Source organism: Tachyglossus aculeatus, chromosome X1 (genome assembly GCF_015852505.1).
Source record: "Tachyglossus aculeatus isolate mTacAcu1 chromosome X1, mTacAcu1.pri, whole genome shotgun sequence".
NCBI lineage: Eukaryota > Metazoa > Chordata > Mammalia > Monotremata > Tachyglossidae > Tachyglossus > Tachyglossus aculeatus.
This window is the reverse complement of record NC_052101.1, coordinates 2,064,235-2,081,938: the sequence shown is the minus strand read 5'-3', so window position 1 is coordinate 2,081,938 and position 17,704 is coordinate 2,064,235. Positions and strand designations below refer to the sequence as shown.

The window sequence follows — 17,704 nt, the reverse complement described above, 5'->3', positions numbered from 1 at the left end:
TCAAATCCTGGCTCTGCCAATTGTCAGCTGTGTGACTTGGGCAAGTCATTTAACTTCTCTGTGCCTCAGTTACCTCATCTGGGTAGGGACTGTCTCTATACGTTGCCAATTTGTACTTCCCAAGCGCTTAGTACAGTGCTCTGCACATAGTAAGTGCTCAATAAATACGATTGATGATGATGATCTGTAAAATGGGGATTAAGACTGTGAGCCCCACATGGGACAACCTGATCACCTTGTAACCTCCCCAGCGCTTAGAACAGTGCTTTGCACATAGTAAGCGCTTAATAAATGCCATTATTATTATTATTATTATTATAAATAAAATTACAGATCTTTATATTCCTTCTCCTGTCCTCATTTTGCCTCCTGTTTTTGCCTATTTTATCTAGTCATATCTTCCCATTTCCTTTCTTGTTTTCCTCAGGCTCCCTGTAATTCTGTCCTGACTTCTCTTTTTGCATTCCTCTTTTGCTTCGTCAAACCAATTTCTGCATTTGTCCCTTTAATTGCTTCCTTCCCCCGCACTGCCCCCACAAGAGTCACCAAACAACACAGACTTTTCCAGACCGCTGCTCCCAGATAGTAGCAAACAGAAACCCAGGAGTCCCTTTCCATTTTCTCCTCCTCTGCACATCCGACACATCGCACACGCACACCCTCCGCTGGTATTTTCCTCTTCTGGTTGGTTTTAATCCTCTTGCTTTTCTGGAAGGAAAAGGCCATCCAGGAGTGCCAGGGGAACGGGGGAGACGTGCCAGTCGCTCTGAATAGGGAGCTTACCCACCACGGGGGTGGGAGGAGGAACCTGGCAGTGAATGGGCCTGAGACAAGGAGTTCTCAGGGCCATCCTCTTGCCTTAAGAGGGACTGAGGTATCACTAATGCCCTCGTTTGTATCGCAAGCATTAATAATAATAATAATAATAATGGCATTTATTAAGCACTTACTATATGCAGAGCACCGTTCTAAGCTCTGGGGAGGTTACCAGGTGATCAGGTTGTCCCTTGGGGGGGCTCACAGTCTTAATCCCCATTTTAAGGACGAGGTAACTCAGGCCCAGAGAAGTGAAGTGACTTGCCCAAGATCACACAGCTGACAATTGGCAGAGCCGGGATTTGAACCCATGACCTCTGGCTCCACAGCCCGTGCTCTTTCCACTGAGCCACGCTGCTCCTCAAGCCGTCTGATCACTTTGTTTACGGAATGGTTGACTCAGGAAGGACTGAAAGGACTCTGGGCTCATTGACGAGAAGAGAAAATGTTTTTTTAAAAAATAATGGGTGCATGTTTCTGGGAAAAGTCCTTCCTGCAGGATGTGGATGGGGAGGGAGAAGGGCTTGGTCTAAATTAAGGGAAGCGGCAAGTCCTAGTGGATAGATAGAGTAAGGGGTAGGGAGTCAGAAGGTCATGGGTTCTAATCCCGGCTCTGCCAGGTATCTCCTGTGTGACCCTGAGCAAGTCACCAGCGCTTAGTACAGTGCCTGGCACATAGTAAGCGCTTAACAAATACCATAATTACTATAATTATTATTACTTCCCTTCTCTGGGCCTCAGTTCCCTCATCTGGAAAGTGGAGATGGTGAGCCCTACGTGGGAAAGGGACTCTGTCCGACCCGATTTGCTCGTACTCACCCCAGTATTTAGCAGAGTGCCTGGCACATAGTAAGTGCTTAACAAATACCACAAATAAATAACCTTTCTTAGTTCTCTCTAGTCCTCGTATTTCTGTTAGGACAACCCCGTGCATGTCCTAAGTGATGCAGGTGATACCCTGAGAGAGAGAGCACTTCTTTTCCAACAGTGAAATCATGCCAGTGGTGATTAAGGGATTGGAAAATAATACTGGCAACCCCGACCGAGCCGATAATAATAATAATAATGATGGCATTTATTAAGCGCTTACTATGTGCAAAGCACTGTTCTAAGCGCTGGGGAGGTTACGAGGTGATCATGTTGTCCCACATGGGGCTCACAGTCTTAATCCCCATTTTACAGATGAGGTAACAGGCCCAGAGAAGTGAAGTGCTTGCCCAAAGTCACAGGTTTGCTCCAAAGGTCCCTGATTTTGATCAATCAATCCATAGTTGTTACCGAGCAACTAGGGGGTAAGTTCTAGAGAGGGTAGAGCAGACTTAGAAGATAAACAAAAGGTCCATTTTGGGGACTGTCCTGTAAACTCGTTGTGGGCAGGGAATGTGCCTATTATATCATTGTATTTTACTTTCCCAAGTGTTTAGTACCGTGCTCTGCACACGGTCAGTGCTCAATAAATGTGATTGATTGAATGACTTGGTCACCTCCTTGCCCCGATCCCAGCTGCTTTTACTCTCTTGAAGGGCTTGGATTTCCCGGCCTGGATGGCCCTCCCTCATTACTTGCTTATTTTAGGTCCCTTAGCATTGTGGAACAAGGAGCAGAGGTTCCCAGACCCTGCGGTAAATTTAACCTCACGCATGCAACTTTCCATCTTCCTCATCCTCATGAGAAGCAGCGTGGCTCAGTGGAAAGAGCCCAGACTTGGGAGTCAGAGCACGTAGGTTATAATAATAATAATAATAATAATAATAATAATAATGGCATTTATTAAGCACTTACTATGTGCAAAGTACTGTTCTAAGCACTGGGGGGATCCAAGGTGATCAGGTTGTCCCACGGGGCGCTCACAGTCAACCCCCATTTTACAGATGAGGTAACTGAGGCCCAGAGAAGTTAAGTGGCTTGCCCAAGGTCACACAGCTGACAATTGGCGGAGCCAGGATTTGAACCCACAACCACTGACTCCAAAGCCCGTGCTCTTTCCACTGAGCCACGCTGCTTCTAATCCTGGCTCCACCACTTGTCAGCCATTTGACCTAGGGCAAGCCACTTCACTTCTCTGTGCCTCAGTTACCTCATCTGTAAAAAGGGGATAAAGACTGTGAGCCCCTCATGGGACAACCTGATCGCCTTGTATCTACCCCAGCACTTGGAACAGTGTTAGCCACATAATAAGCACTTAACAAATACCATTATTATTATTATTATTATTATTATCCTCCATAACCTTGCACTGCACCTGTCTTCTCGGAGCCAGAGGAAAAGTCCATTTGCTCCATGAAAATATTCGGATTTTTGTTTCCATCCACGAAGGATGGACCAAAAGATGGGGAAGGTGGAAGGGACTGGAACTCACAATTGGTCCAATTGGTCATTACCTGGACCCTGGAATCAGGATGGACACTCCTGGGATTTCAGAAGTCAGAGCGGGATTGTGCAGGCCAGCCTGCCTCTTACACGGAAGAAGTAAGAGCGCTTAGAACAGTGCTTTGCACATAGTAAGCGCTTAATAAATGCCATCATTATTATTATTATTATTCTTAAGTAGCGTGATCTGGTGGAAAAAGTGCAAGAGACTGGGAGTCAGAGGACCTGAGTTCTAATCCCGCCTCTACCACCTGTCTGCTGTGTAAATACGATTGAATGAATGAATGAATGAATGAATGGTCTTGGGCAAGTCCCTTCACTTAACAATAATAAAAATGGTGGTATTTGTTAAGCGCTTACTATGTACGAAGTGCTGTTCTAAGCACTGTGGGGGGGATACTGTGAGACTGTGAGCCCACTGTTGGGTAGGGACTGTCTCTATATGTTGCCAATTTGTGCTTCCCAAGTGCTTAGTACAGTGCTCTGCACATAGCAAGCGCTCAATAAATACGATTGATTGATTGATTGATTGATACAAGGTGATTGAAGCAGCATGGCTCGGTGGAAAGAGCACGGGCTTTGGAGTCAGAGGTCATGGGTTCTAATCCCAGCTCTGCCACATGTCTGCTGTGTGACCTCAGGCAAGTCACTTAACTTCTCTGAGCCTCCGTTACCGAGCCCACTGTTGGGTAGGTACTGTCTCTATAATGTTGCCAACTTGTACTTCCCAAGCACTTAGTACAGTGCTCTGGACACAGTGAGCGCTCAATAAATATGATTGAATGAATGTAAAATGGGGACTAAAACTGTGAGCCCCAGGTGGGACAACTTGATCACCTTGTACCCCCCCAGTGCTTAGAACAGTGCTTTGCACATAGTAAGCGCTTAACAAATGCCATCATCATTATTATTATTCGGTTGTTCCACATGGGGCTCATAGTCTTCATCCCCATTTTACAGATGAGGTCACTGAGGCACAGAGAAGTGAAGTGACTTGTCCAAAGTCACACAGCAGACAAGTGGCAGAGCTGGGATTAGATCCCGTGACCTCTGACACCCAAGCCCGTACTCTTTCCACTGAGCCACGCTGCTTCACTTCTCTGTGCCTCTGTTCCCTCATCTGAAAATTTGGGATTAAGACTGTGAGCCCCATGTGGGACAAGGGCTGTGCCCAACCTGATTTATTTGCATCTACCTCAGAGCTTAGTACGGTGTCCGGCACCTAGTAAGTGCTTAACAAATACCATAACAAAATTCCATATTCAGAAGGCTCTATAGGATCTCTGATTAAACATTTTCTCCTTCTTTAATACCACCAGCAGATGTTGGTTTACCTAGAGGTAGCTCCCTTGGGTAGGGACTGTCTCTATATGTTGCCAACTGGTACTTCCCAAGCGCTTAGTACAGTGCTCTGCACACAGTAAGCGCTCAATAAATACGATTGATGATGATGATGATGGCAGCTGTCATTTTTTATAATAGAGGCATTTATTAAATGCTTACGGTGGAGGCAACACTGTGCTAAACACTGGGGAAGGTACAAGAACACCAGATTGGACACATCCCTGTCCGACATGGACCTCATGGTCTAAGATGGAGGGAGAACAGATATTTTGTCCCCATTTGGCAAGTGAAGCTCACTGTGAGTACAGAATGTGTCTGTTTATTCATTCATTCAATCGTATTTATTGATTATGATTATTGAATATAGAATATGGGAAAGCAGCGTGGCTCAGTGGAAAGAGCACAGGTTTGGGAGTCAGAGGTCACGGGTTCTAATCTGGACTCTGCCGCTTGTCTGCTGTGTGACTTTGAGCAAGTCGCTTCACTTCTCTGGGCCTCAGTTGCCTCGTCTGTAAAAGGGGGATTAAGATTGTGAGCCCCACGTGGGACAAGCTGATCACCTTGTACCCCCCCAGCACTTAGAACAGTGCTTTGTACATAGTAAGCACTTAAATACCATCATTATTATTTACTGAGAGCTTACTGTGTGCAGAGCACTGTAGTAAGTGCTTGGGCAAGTACAATACAGCAATAATGATAATTAATAATAGAACAGTGCTTGGCACATAGTAAGTGCTTAACGAATACCATCATCATCATCATTATTATTATTATTATGGTACCTGTTAAGTGCTTATCATGTGCCAGATGCTGTTCTAAGCGTTCATAATCCCAGCCCACAACAAACTCACACTCTGGAGGGTGGAGGTAGACGGACATCAACACAAATAAACAGACCGATAAAAATACATTATTGTTATATTGTACCCTCCTAAGTGCTTAGTACAGTGTTCTGCACAGAGTAAGCACTCAACAAATATGACTGAATGAAGAATCAGAGGCACAGAGGGGTCAAGGGACTCGTCCAAGGTCTCAGAGCAACACCGTAGTCCCTGATTTACTAGAAAAGAGCTGGGCCATGCAGCTCAGGGTGCCAACAAGCTCAAGCCCCCTCAGCTCCTGGAGCCCCTGCTGCCAGCTTTTCCTGAGGAAGGCATATCCCCTGTGTGAGCTGTGGAATGGGTGTGAATAAGGGGTCAGGAGAGGCTGCAGCGTGGGCCTGGCCCTGGAGGAAGCCCGCTGACGGACACCGCCGGGGGCTCGGCCTGCAGGGGCTCAGGCTGCAGGGATGTAGGGTGCAGGGGCTCAGGCTGCAGGGATGTAGGGTGCAGGGGCTCAGGCTGCAGGGATTTAGGGTGCAGGGGCTCAGGCCGCAGGGGCTGTGGGCCGCCAGGGAGGGAGGGGCGGCGGCGGGTGCAGGGCGGGCCGGCGGGCGGCAGAGGGCGCTGCGGGCCCGAGCCCGGGGTTGGTGGGGAGGGGGTCGGTGCCCTGCAAAGCAACAGCGCCTCCCTGCGGACCCACCCACCCAACCAACGGACGCTTGGCGCCGGCCGGGCGGCATCCCCCTTACCGACCCCGCTTGGGTCCGACTAGCCTCTCCTCTCCTCTCCTCTCCTTTCTATCTTTTCTTTCTTTCTTCTTTTTCTTTCTTTCTTTCTTTCTTTCTTTCTTTCTTTCTTTCTTTCTTTCTGTCTTTCTGTCTTTCTTTCTCTTTCTTTCTTTCTTTCTGTCTTTCTTTCTTTCTCCTTCCTTCCTTCCTTCCTTTTTCTTCCTTCCTTCCTTCCTTCCTTCCTTCCTTCCTGTTTCTTCCTTCCTTCCTTCCTTCCTTCCTTCCTTCCTTCCTTCCTTCCTTCCTTCCTTCCTTCCTTCCTTCCTTTCTCTTCTTTATCTCTTTCTTTTTCTTTCTTTCTCTTTATTTTCTAATCTTTCTTTCTATCTTTTCTTCCTCCCTTCTTCTTTCTTTCTTTCTGTCTGTCTGTCTGTCTTTTCTTTCCTTTCTTTCTTCCTTTTTCTTTCTTTCTTTCTTTCTTTCTTTCTTTCTGTCTTTCTTTTCTTTCTTCCTTTTTGTCTTTCTTTTCTTTCTTCCTTTTTCTTTCTTTCTGTCTGTCTTTCTTTTCTTTCTTCCTTTTTCTTTCTTTCTGTCTGTCTTTCTTTTTCTTCCTCCTTCTTTCTTTCTTTCTTTCTTTCTTTTCTTTCTTTCTTTCTTTTCTTTCTTTCTTTCTTTCTTTCTTTCTTTCTTTCTTTCTTTCTTTCTTTTCTTCCTTCCTTCCTTTTTCTTCCTTCCTTCCTTCCTTCCTTCCTTCCTTTCTCTTCTTTATCTCTTTCTTTTTCTTTCTTTCTCTTTATTTTCTAATCTTTCTTTCCTTTTCTTTCTTTCTTTCTATCTTTTTTCCTCTCTTCTTCTTTCTTTCTTTCTTTCTGTCTGTCTGTCTGTCTTTCTTTTCTTTCCTTTCTTTCTTCCTTTTTCTTTCTTTCTTTCTTTCTTTCTGTCTGTCTGTCTTTCTTTTTCTTCCTCCTTTTTTCTTTCTTTTTTCTTCTTTCTTCTTCCTTCCTTCCTTCCTTCCTTCCTTTTTCCCTCCTTTCTTTCCTTTCTTCCCTTCCTTCCTTCCTTCCTTTCTTTCTTTCTTTCTTTCTTTCCTTTCTTCCTTTCCTTTCTTCCTTTCCTTCCTTTCCTTATTTTTCTTTCTGTCTGTCTTTCTGTCTTTCTCTATTTTCTTTCTTTTCTTTCTTTCTTTCTTTCTTTCTTTCTTTCTTTCTTTCTTTCCCTTTCTTTCTTCCTCCTTTCTTTCTTTCTTCCTCCTTTTTTCTTCTTTCTTCTTCCTTCCTTCCTTCCTTGCTTGCTTGCTTCCTTCCTTTTTCCTTCCTTCCTTTCGTCCCCCCTCCCCCTTTCTTTCTTTTCTTTCTTTCTTCCTTGTTGTTTTTTGGGAAGTGAGGGCGGTGACGGGGATGAGATGGGGATGGGATGGGATGGGATGGGATGGGAGAGTTCCCATGATGCCCTGCTCCTCCTCCTCCCCCCAGCCCTTGTGTCTACCTCTATCCATTTATTACTCTGCTCTATTAATGCTCCCCCTCCTCCCCCCTTACTGTATACATGTATATATGTTTGTACATCTTTATTACTCTATTGATTTATTTATTTTACTTGTACATATTTATTCTATCTTATTTTGTTAATATGTTTTCTTTTGTTGTCTGTCTCCCCCTTCTAGACTGCGAACCTGCCATTGGGTAGGGACCTGTATGTACATATAGAGCAGCGTGGCTCAGTGGAAAAGAGCACGAGCTTTGGAGTCAGAGGTCATGGGTTCAAATCGCGGCTCCACCAATTGTCAGCTGTGTGACTTTGGGCAAGTCACTTCACTTCTCTGTGCCTCCGTTACCTCATCTGTAAAATGGGGATTAAGACTGTGAGCCCCCCGTGGGGCAACCTGATCACCTTATCAGCGCTTAGAGCGGTGCTTTGCACATAATAAGCGCTTAACAAATACCATCGTTATTATTATTACTGAGAGCTCACCTCCTCCAGGAGGCCTTCCCAGACTGAGCCCACTCCTTCCTCTCCCCCCATCGCCCCCGCCTTATCTCCTTCCCCTCCCCACAGCACCTGTATATATGTATATACGTTTGTACGTATTTATTACTCTATTTTATTTGTACATATTTATTCTATTCATTCTGTTTTGTTAATAAGTTCTGTTGTCTGTCTCCCCCTTCTAGACCGTGAGCCCGCCGTTGGGTAGGGACCGTCTCTCTGTGTTGCCAACTTGGACTTCCCAAGCGCTTAGTCCAGTGCTCTGCACACAGCAAGCGCTCAAGAAATCCCATTGAATGAATGAATGAATGAATGCAGAATAACGGCGGTGGGAGGAGCGGCCCCGGGCCGCCCCGGTCACAAGGCCCGCGGGGCGGGGGGCGGGGCGTGTCTGTCCGTGTGTGTGTGTGTGTGTGTGTCCGTGTCCGTGTGTGTCCGTGTGTGCCCGTGTGTGCGTGCCCGTGTCCGTGTGTGCCCGCGCCCCGCCCGCCGCCGGTTGCAGCGTTTGCCGCGGGGTCCGCCAGTGGAGGCGGCCGGTGCCCGGCCCCGTGCCCGCCCCAAGGACCAGGCCGCAGGTGAGGGCCGGGGAGGGGAGGGGATGGCATGGGATGGCATGGCATGGCAGGGGAGGGGAGGGGAGGGGAGGGGGCTCGGGGGGCTGCTGCTGCCGCCTCCGCGGGGTGTACAGCCGGGGGAGCGGGAGGAGGAAGAGGACGAGGCCCGCTAGTCCGAGGAGGAAGAAGGACCGGGAGGATGGGGAGGCCGGAGGACCCCGAGGAGGAGGAGGAGGAGGAGGAGGAGGAGGGGGGCAGGGTGGAGAGGAGGAGGAGGAGGAGGAGGGCAGGATGGAGAGGAGGAGGAGGAGGAGGAGGGCAGGATGGGGAGGAGGAGGAAGGCAGGGTGGAGAGGAGGAGGAGGGCAGGATGGAGAGGAGGAGGAGGGCAGGATGGGGAGGAGGAGGAAGGCAGAGTGGAGAGGAGGAGGGCAGGATGGGGAGGAGGAGGAAGGCAGGGTGGAGAGGAGGAGGGCAGAATGAAGAGGAGGAGGAGGGCAGGATGGAGAGGAGGAGGGCAGGATGGAGAGGAGGAGGAGGGCAGAATGGAGAGGAGGAGGAGGAGGGCAGGGTGGAGAGGAGGAGGAGGAGGGCAGGGTGGAGAGGAGGAGGAGGAGGGCAGGGTGGAGAGGAGGAGGAGGAGGAGGAGGGCAGGGTGGAGAGGAGGAGGAGGGCAGGGTGGAGAGGAGCAGGAGGGCAGGGTGGAGAGGAGCAGGAGGGCAGGGTGGAGAGGAGGAGGAGGGCAGGGTGGAGAGGAGCAGGAAGGCAGGGTGGAGAGGAGCAGGAAGGCAGGGTGGAGAGGAGCAGGAGGGCAGGGTGGAGAGGAGGAGGAGGAGGGCAGGGTGGAGAGGAGGAGGAGGAGGGCAGGGTGGAGAGGAGGAGGAGGAGGAGGGCAGGGTGGAGAGGAGGAGGAGGAGGAGGGCAGGGTGGAGAGGAGGAGGAGGAGGAGGGCAGGGTGGAGAGGAGGAGGAGGAGGAGGGCAGGGTGGAGAGGAGGAGGAGGGCAGGGTGGAGAGGAGGAGGAGGGCAGGGTGGAGAGGAGGAGGAGGAGGAGGGCAGGGTGGAGAGGAGGAGGAGGAGGAGGGCAGGGTGGAGAGGAGGAGGAGGAGGAGGGCAGGGTGGAGAGGGGGAGGAGGAGGAGGAGGAGGGCAGGGTGGAGAGGAGGAGGAGGAGGAGGAGGAGGACAGCCTGATAGGGAGTGGGAGGAAGAGGAAGGGGATGGAAGGATGGAAAACGTGGAGGGTGGGGAAGAGGAGGACCGCAGGATGGGAAGCTGGAGAAGGGCAGCAGGACAGGGGCGAGGAGAAGGAGAAGGAGGGCAGGACTGGGGGGAGAAGGAGTAGGAGGGCAGGACGGGGAGCAGGAGGAGGTGGAGGACGGCAAGGAGATGGGAGAGAAGGAGGGGAGGATATGGGGGGAAGGAATAGGAGGATGGCAGGACAGGGAGGAGGAGGATGGTGGGGCAGGGAGAAGGAGGAGGAGACAGAGAAGGAGGGTAGGTCAGAGATCTGAAAGAGGACAAGGAGGATCGCAGGATAAGCAGCCGGAGGAGGAGGGGGAGAAGGAAAAGCGAGGAGAATTAGGAAAATCGGTATGTTTGGAGGGAGTTTCCTGAGGGCATATTTTCTCTGCCTTGGCTTTCTCTGAGGCCCTAGTTTGTTTAGCATCTTGGCCTTGTGCCATGTGGTCGTCTGCTGGCAACCCCCCGGGTCCCTATACCGGTGACTTCCCTCTCTCTCCTCACCCCCATCCCCCACCCCCGCCTACCATCCCCTAGGCTGACTCTGCCCGAGCTTTAGCTTTCTTCTTGTTTAACAGCTCCTAGCTCAGGGCTTGACGTTCATTCATTCATTCATTCATTCATTCATTCAATCAGTATTTATTGAACACTTAGTGTGTGCAAAGCTAGGTGCTTGGGAGAGTACAACAACAAACTGACACTAAAAAAGCAATACCAGTAATGATTCAGCCTCTGCCACCCACATGCTCTCCTCAAGGAGGAATGGAGGCCAACTAAGAGCTTACAGAGATTCAGCTCCGTAAGATAAGAGGCCGAAGTGATTGGGGGCCGAACAAGGAGAAGAGAGGGGCCTTGAGCCGAAGCTGCAGCAGCTCCGTGTCTTGCTGGTATCCCTATGCCATCCATTCCTAGACTGACTGGCTTAACAAGTCGGATGACCTCAGTCTTTTTTTTTTAAATGGTATTTGTCAGGCTCTTACTCCGTGCCAGACACTGCACTAAGCACTGGGATAGATACAAGATGATCAGATTGGACATAATCCATGTCCCATATTGGGCTCACAGTCTTAATCCCCACTTACAGATGGGGTAACTGAGGCACAGAAAAGTGAAGTGACTTCTCCAAGGTCATACAGGGTCATATGGAGCAAGGATTAAAACCGAGGTCCTCTGGCTCCCAGGCTGGACCACGCTCTTTCCACTAGTCCATGCTGCTTCAGCCTTCCCCAAAGCTTGGGTGCAAGACAAGTAACTCTCCGTCCGTCCAACCGTCCGCCTGTCCTAGCAAAGCTTTGGAGGCAACGAGTCCAGTGGGACTCCGAGAATCGGAATTTCTCAAGGCTTCGGGGGTGATGGATGCAGTCAGCGACGCCGAGCTGTCTTTGGGCTCCGTTTGGCTTCTTTCTCCCAAACAGGGAAATATTCTCCCTTTCACTAGTAAGACATACATTCTTTCGACCTTCACAATGTGGCTAAAATCCACCCTTTCCTCTCCATTCAAACTGCTCCCGCGTTAACCCAAGTCTTTATCATATGCCTCCTTGATTACCGTATTAGCCTCCTTGCTGACGTCCCCGCTTCCTGCCTCTCCCCACTCCAGTCCATTCTTCACTCTGCTGCCTGGATCACTTTTCTGTAAAACCATTCCGTCCATGTTTTTCCCACTCCTCAAGAACTTCCAGTGGTTTCCCATCCACCTCTGCATCCGACAGAAACTCCTTATCATTGGCTTTAATGCACTCAATCACTTTGTCCCCTCCTACCTCACCTCACTGCTCTTCTACTACAACCCATCCAGTACACTTTGCTCCTCTGATGCCAGCCTACTCATGCACCTCAGTCTTGTTTATCTCGCTGCCAACCTCTCCTCCACATCTTGCCACTGTCCTGGAATGCCTGCCCTCTTCATATCTGACAGACGATTACTCTCCCCTGCTTCCAAGACTCATTGTCATATTGTACTCTCCCAAGTGCTCTGCACACAGTAGGTGCTCCACAAATACAACTGATCGATTGATTGATTGAATGATTCAGATCCAAGTGCATAAGTGACAGAGGGGGGAGAGGTGCTCGAGGGGGCAAAAAGGACTTAATCGGGGGCGGTCTCTTAAGGAGGTGTGATTTTAATTAAGCTTTGAAGGTGTAGAGAGTCATGGTCTGTCAGAGATGAAGTGGGAGGAAGTTCCAGGCGAGAGGGGGAACGCTGGCAATGGGTCGGCAGTGAAACAGATGAGGTGAATAAGTCTGTTGGAGGAGTGAAGCGTGCAGACTGGATCATAGTAGGAAATCAGTGAGGTAAGGTAGGAGGGAGTGAACCGATTGAGTGCCTTAAAGCAGGTGTGCCCCCACAGCACTTGTGGATATTTGTACATTTTTATTACGCTGTTTATTTTATGAATGATGTGTATATATCTATAATTATAGTTTTCTCTTTTGATGGTGTTGATGCCTGCCTACTTGTTTTGTTTTTTGTCTGTCTCCCCCTTCTAGACTGTGAGCCCGTTGTTGGGTAGAGAACAGTGCTCTGCACGCAGTAAGCACTCAATAAATACGATTGAATGAGTGAATGAATGAACGTGATAAGGAGTTTGACGCAGAGGTGGATGGGCAACCGCTGGAGGTGCTTGAAAACTGGAGAGATGTGGGCTGAACAGTCTTTTTAGGACATTCATCTGGGAGGCCAAAAAATGGACTAGGGAGAGAAAGTGGGCACGCGGGTCAGCAAGGAGGCTGATGTAATAGTCAAGGCGGAACATGACAACTCCTCAGATCGGCATAGTAGCAGTTCGGATGGAGAGGATGGGGTGGGATTTTAGCCATGTCGTGAAGGTAGAACTAACAGGATTTGGTGACCCTGAATACGTGGGTTGACTGAGAGAGATGAGCCAGGGTTACCGGCTTTTGAAACGGGGAGGACAGTGGTATTTTCTACAGTGATGGGAAAGATAGATGGGTGGGACAGGGCTTTGGCTGGGAAGATGAGTCCTATTTCGGCCATGTTTAGTTTGAGGTGTTAGTGGGGCATCGAGATGTCCTGAAGGCAGGAGCAAATGAGAGGCTGCAGAGAAGGAAATAGGTCAGGGTTGGCGAGGTAGATTTGGGAATCATCCGCATAAAGGCAGTAGTTAAAGCTGTGGGACCAAATGAGTTCTCCAAGGGAGTGGGTGTAGATGGGGAATAGAAGGGGAGCCAGAACTGAGTCTTGAGGGACTCCCACAATTAAAAGGGTGGGATGCAGAGACAGAGCCCATAGATTCATTCATTCAGTCGTATTTATTGAGCACTTACTGTGTGCAGAGCACTGTACTAAGCGCTTGGGAAGTAGGTGGTAACATATAGAGACGGTCCCCACCCAACAGTGGGCTCACAGTCTATAAGGGGGAGACAGACAACAAAACAAAACATGTAGACAGGTGATGAGACTGAGAAGGAGTAGCTAGAGAGATAGGAGAACCAGGAGCTGTTCCGGTGCTTACCTCACAGTAAGCACCTAATAAATGCCGTAATTACTATTTCTATTCCTCTTATTGCTTTTGTTTTAATGTGCTTTTTGGCCCCAGAAACTTGAGTCATGAAAAATCTATGCTGCAGACTGACTCCCCTGGAAATCTGATTCCCAGTAAGGCCTTTTGGATTATTCCAGTGCTTAGCTCACAGTAAGCACCTAATAAATGCCGCAATTACTATTTCTATTCCTCTTTTCGCTTTTGTTTTAATGTGCTTTTTGGCCCCAGAAACTTGAGTCATGAAAAATGTATGTTGCAGACTGACTCGCCTGGAAATCTGATTCCCAGTAAGGCCTTTAGGGTTTTGACTCTTCTGTTCTTGATTGAGATTTTCTGCATAAACTCACCTGTCAGTGCCAGAGCTTTCCATCTTCAGATATCGGTCATGACTCTTGCATCTTGCAGGCAGTGTTAGTTTAGAACTAGGTTGGTTTAGTTCCTGTACACTAGCCTGGAGCCTCTGAGGGTAAAGGAGAGGGGAGGGTGGGTAGAGGCTTTCCTCTTTTATGTCTGTGAATGCAGCTTTGCCCCTTTGGACTCTCCCCGACACTTGGTTTGGTGCTCTGACTAGAATGTAAGCTTCTTTAGGGCAGGGATCATGACTGCTACCAAGCAGAGGTACCGTGCTCTGTACACAGTAGACTCTAAGCTCCCCAAGGGCAGGGATTGCAATTGCTAACTCTTATTGTACTCTCCCAAGTGGCAGTACGGTGCTTCACACAGAAGCAGCGTGGCTCAGTGGAAAGAGCCCGGGCTTAGGAGTCAGAGGTCATGGGTTCCAATCCCGGCTCCGCCACTTGTCTGCTTTGTGACCTTGGGCAAGTCACTTAACTTCTCTGGGCCTCAGATACCTCATCTGTAAAATGGGGATTAAGACTGTGAGTCCCATGTGGGACAACCTGATTACCTTGTATCTCCCCCAGCGCTTAGAACAGTGCTTAGTAAGCGCTTAACAAATGCCATTATTATTATTGTTAGTAAAGCAGACTGTAAGCTCCCTGAGGGAGGGATTGTGGTTACCAACTCTGTTGCACCCTACCAAGTGTAGGTACAGTGCTCTGCACACGGTAGACTGTAAGCACCCCAAGGGCAGGGCTTGTGACTGCTAACTCTGTTGTACTCTCCTGAGCATTCAGTATTTGGATTTTTTTTTGTGTGTGTGTGTGTATGCCATGCTTTGCTGCTGCTGAATATGAGCTCTTACAACATCTCAGGAGGCAGCGTGGCTTAGTGGAAAGAGCTCACTGGGAGGCCTACCCCTTCTAGACTGTGAGCCCGTTGTAGCGTAGGGACCGTCTCTATAGGTTGCCAACTTGTACTTCCCAAGCGCTTAGTACAGTGCTCTGCACACAGGAAGCGCTCAGTAAATACGATTGAATGAATGAATGAATGAAGCCGGAGACCTGGGTTCTCATCTCTGCTCTGCCCTGGTCTGCCGTGTGTCCTCAAGCCCAGACTAGCAGGTGGTGGAGGCGGGGGCTTCCGGGAAGGAGAGGTCTGATGCCGGTGGGCTGCTGTGGGGGACGTTTGCAGGGGGTCACTCCAGATGCCTTCCTTCTTCCACCTTGGCACGGTGGCCCACTCGCCATCTGCCTCAAGGTGCTGGATTTGGGATCGTGAGAGAGGATGGGAGGGACTTTCAGCAAGGTGTGTGTTCTTCTCCGGGCACCCAAATTGCACTGCCGCCACTGCTGTCCCATCCGCCTTTGGGCTAAGGAGGTGCCGCTCATTGTAGCCGCAGGATGCTGGGGGGTGGCGGTGAACTGGGTAGGAGACCCGAGGATGGTGGCTCAGGATGGGGGTGACACAGCTTTCAGAAAAGGGGGGCTCCTCTTTCCCCCTCCTCCCACCACTCCTATCCAGGAAGCAGTAGACGTCTGAGGGGTTGGGGGCTAGGCCTCCCTCCCTGCAGAGTGGAAGGGACTAGGGAAGGAGTACAACACTAGCCATCAAGGCTTCTGAAGGAGCCAAACTCACTCCTCTGGTAGTCACCTTCATCAACCTGGAAAGGATTATCTCACCAGAAGCAAATCTATTCCCTACGCCTTCCAGAAAAGCTGATAGACACTAGCTTGTCCCTTTAGTAATCATTGGGACCTGGGATTAAATCCATGGCCTCCACTGGTTCACTAGCACGGTTCCTCTTAAACCCTTCTCTGCAAACATATTTCATGGATGGTTCTCTCATTGCTCTGACTTTGAATACCGTTGATATTACAGAGGGATTTTCGCTGGCTTCCCCTGTAAAGGCTAATTTACCTTCAGCTGCTAGGGATTGACCTTTATCTTGACACTTGGCAAGGATCAGTGCTTGATCCATTCATTTTTTTTTCAAAATAAAGGCAATTTAACTGTCACTGCATATTTTCCCTTCAAGATCTCACTTGGTTCTTTCCAGATTCTAACAGCATCAGCAATAAACAGCTATTTTGGTGCCCTTTTGCTCCAATCTAAGAAAATCAACTTAATATTCTGCACATCTTTTACATCTTTCTGTAGCCCAAGGTTGAGAACTTTAGCAATGATAGAGGCACTGTATAATAATAATAATAATAATAATAATAATGGTATTTGTTAAGCGCTTACTATGTGTGAAGCACTGTTCTAAGTGCTGGGGGAATACAAGGCAATCAGGTTGTCCCACGTGGGGCTCACAGTTTTAGTCCCCATTTTACAGATGAGGTAACTGAGGCACAGAGAAATGAAGTGACTTACGCAAAGTGACACGGCTGACAGGTTATCAGGTTTTTGTTCACGCATTGTCATCAGATTAGACCAGTGGTAAAAATTGATCAGAACAGTCTATGGCTAAACATTATTTTGGATCATATGGAGTGAATTTTATCTTTTCAATTTGTTTTTGAGCCACTACTGCAGAATAGTTTTACAGAGCATTTCTGTACTAGGGAAGTTTTGGCCAGGACATGCTTAAGATAAGAACAGTACCCAGTGGCAATCCACTTGGGGTTGGGGAAAGGGAGAGGGTTACTTTCTTTTCCAGGTTTTTTTTGTTAGGGTATTTGTTAAGCCCTTACTCTGTTGTTGTTATTCTTATTATGGTATTTGTTAAGTGCTTACTACATGCCAAGCACTCTTCTAAGCACTAAGGTAGATACAAGGTGATCAAGTTGTCCATGTGGGGCTCACAGTCTTAATCCCATTTTACAGAGGAGAGAAGCACAGAAAAGTGAAGTGACTTGCCCAAAGTCACACAGCAGACAAGTGGCGGAGCCGGAATTAGAACCCACGTCCTCTGACTCCCAAGTCTGTGCTCTTGCCACTAAGCCATGTTGCTTCTCATGTGTCAATCTCTATTCTAGGTACACATTAATTAGGATAGATGCAGTCCCTGTCCCACATGAGGCTCACAGCCTAAGTAGGAGGGGGAACAAGTATGTAATCCCCATTTTACAGTTGAGACAACCAAAGTACAGAGAAGTTCAGTAACTGGCCCAAGGTCATACAGCAAGCAATTAAATTAGAACCCAAATCCTCTAACTACCAGGCCTGTGCTCTTTCCATTAGGCCATGCTGCTTCTTCTGTCATATTGCCTGTGTCAGAGCTGGTAGTTAGGGTGGTCATTTGTCCAGTTTTAGAACTGTCCGTAGCTGAGTATGGATTTTGGTCCCTGTCCCTGGATGCCCACCATTGTTCTTGGAAGCCCCCAGGCCCCTTCCCTTTGATTCTCCCCTCCCAGGGTGTGGGCCTAGACTCCCTGCCTTGGTTCAGAGACCCCTGGGAATGGATGCGGTGGCTCCAGTGCAAGTGGGGGGCCAGGGAACCCCAGAAAAACGGTGGGCCTATTTCCTCTACACAGCATGTGATGTCAGCACCATTCCCTGAATTTCTGGCATCTCACATGTGAGCTCCTGAGTGCCATCTTGTCTGGTATTCCCAAGGCGCCGGTAGTGTCCACCCTGGCGTCCTCTAATAATAATAATAATGATGGCATTTATTAAGCGCTTACTATATGCAGAGCACTGCTCTAAGCGCTGGGGAGGTTACAAGGTGATCAGTTTGTCCCTCTTGAGGCTCACAGTCTTAATCCTCATTTTACAGATGAGGTAACAGGCACAGAGAAGTGAAGTGACTTTGCCCAAAGTCACACAGCTGACCAGTGGCGGAGCCGGGGTTTGAACCCATGACCTCTGACTCCAAAGCCCGTGCTCTTTCCACTGGGCAAGGAATGTGTCTGTTTATTGTTATATTGTACTCTCCCAAGCGCTTAGTACGGGGCTCTCCACACAGTAAGGGCTCAATAAATACAATTGAATGAAAGTGGTGGGAGACATTTTCCATTTCTAGTTTCTTAGAGGCATTTGACATCTTGCTTCCGGCTC

The 17,704-nt window shown here is 48.8% G+C and overlaps 1 protein-coding gene across 1 annotated transcript in view; it reads left to right on the top strand.

The window, feature by feature from the left end:
• The first annotated feature begins 8,562 nt into the window (after positions 1-8,562).
• Positions 8,563-17,704, top strand: part of RNF144A (ring finger protein 144A) — a 65,009-nt gene continuing 55,867 nt past the window's right edge. Inside the window, exon 1 of the mRNA XM_038740031.1 lies at positions 8,563-8,640. The gene's annotated coding sequence lies outside the window, so the exon portion shown is untranslated. The remainder of the gene's footprint in view (positions 8,641-17,704) is intronic.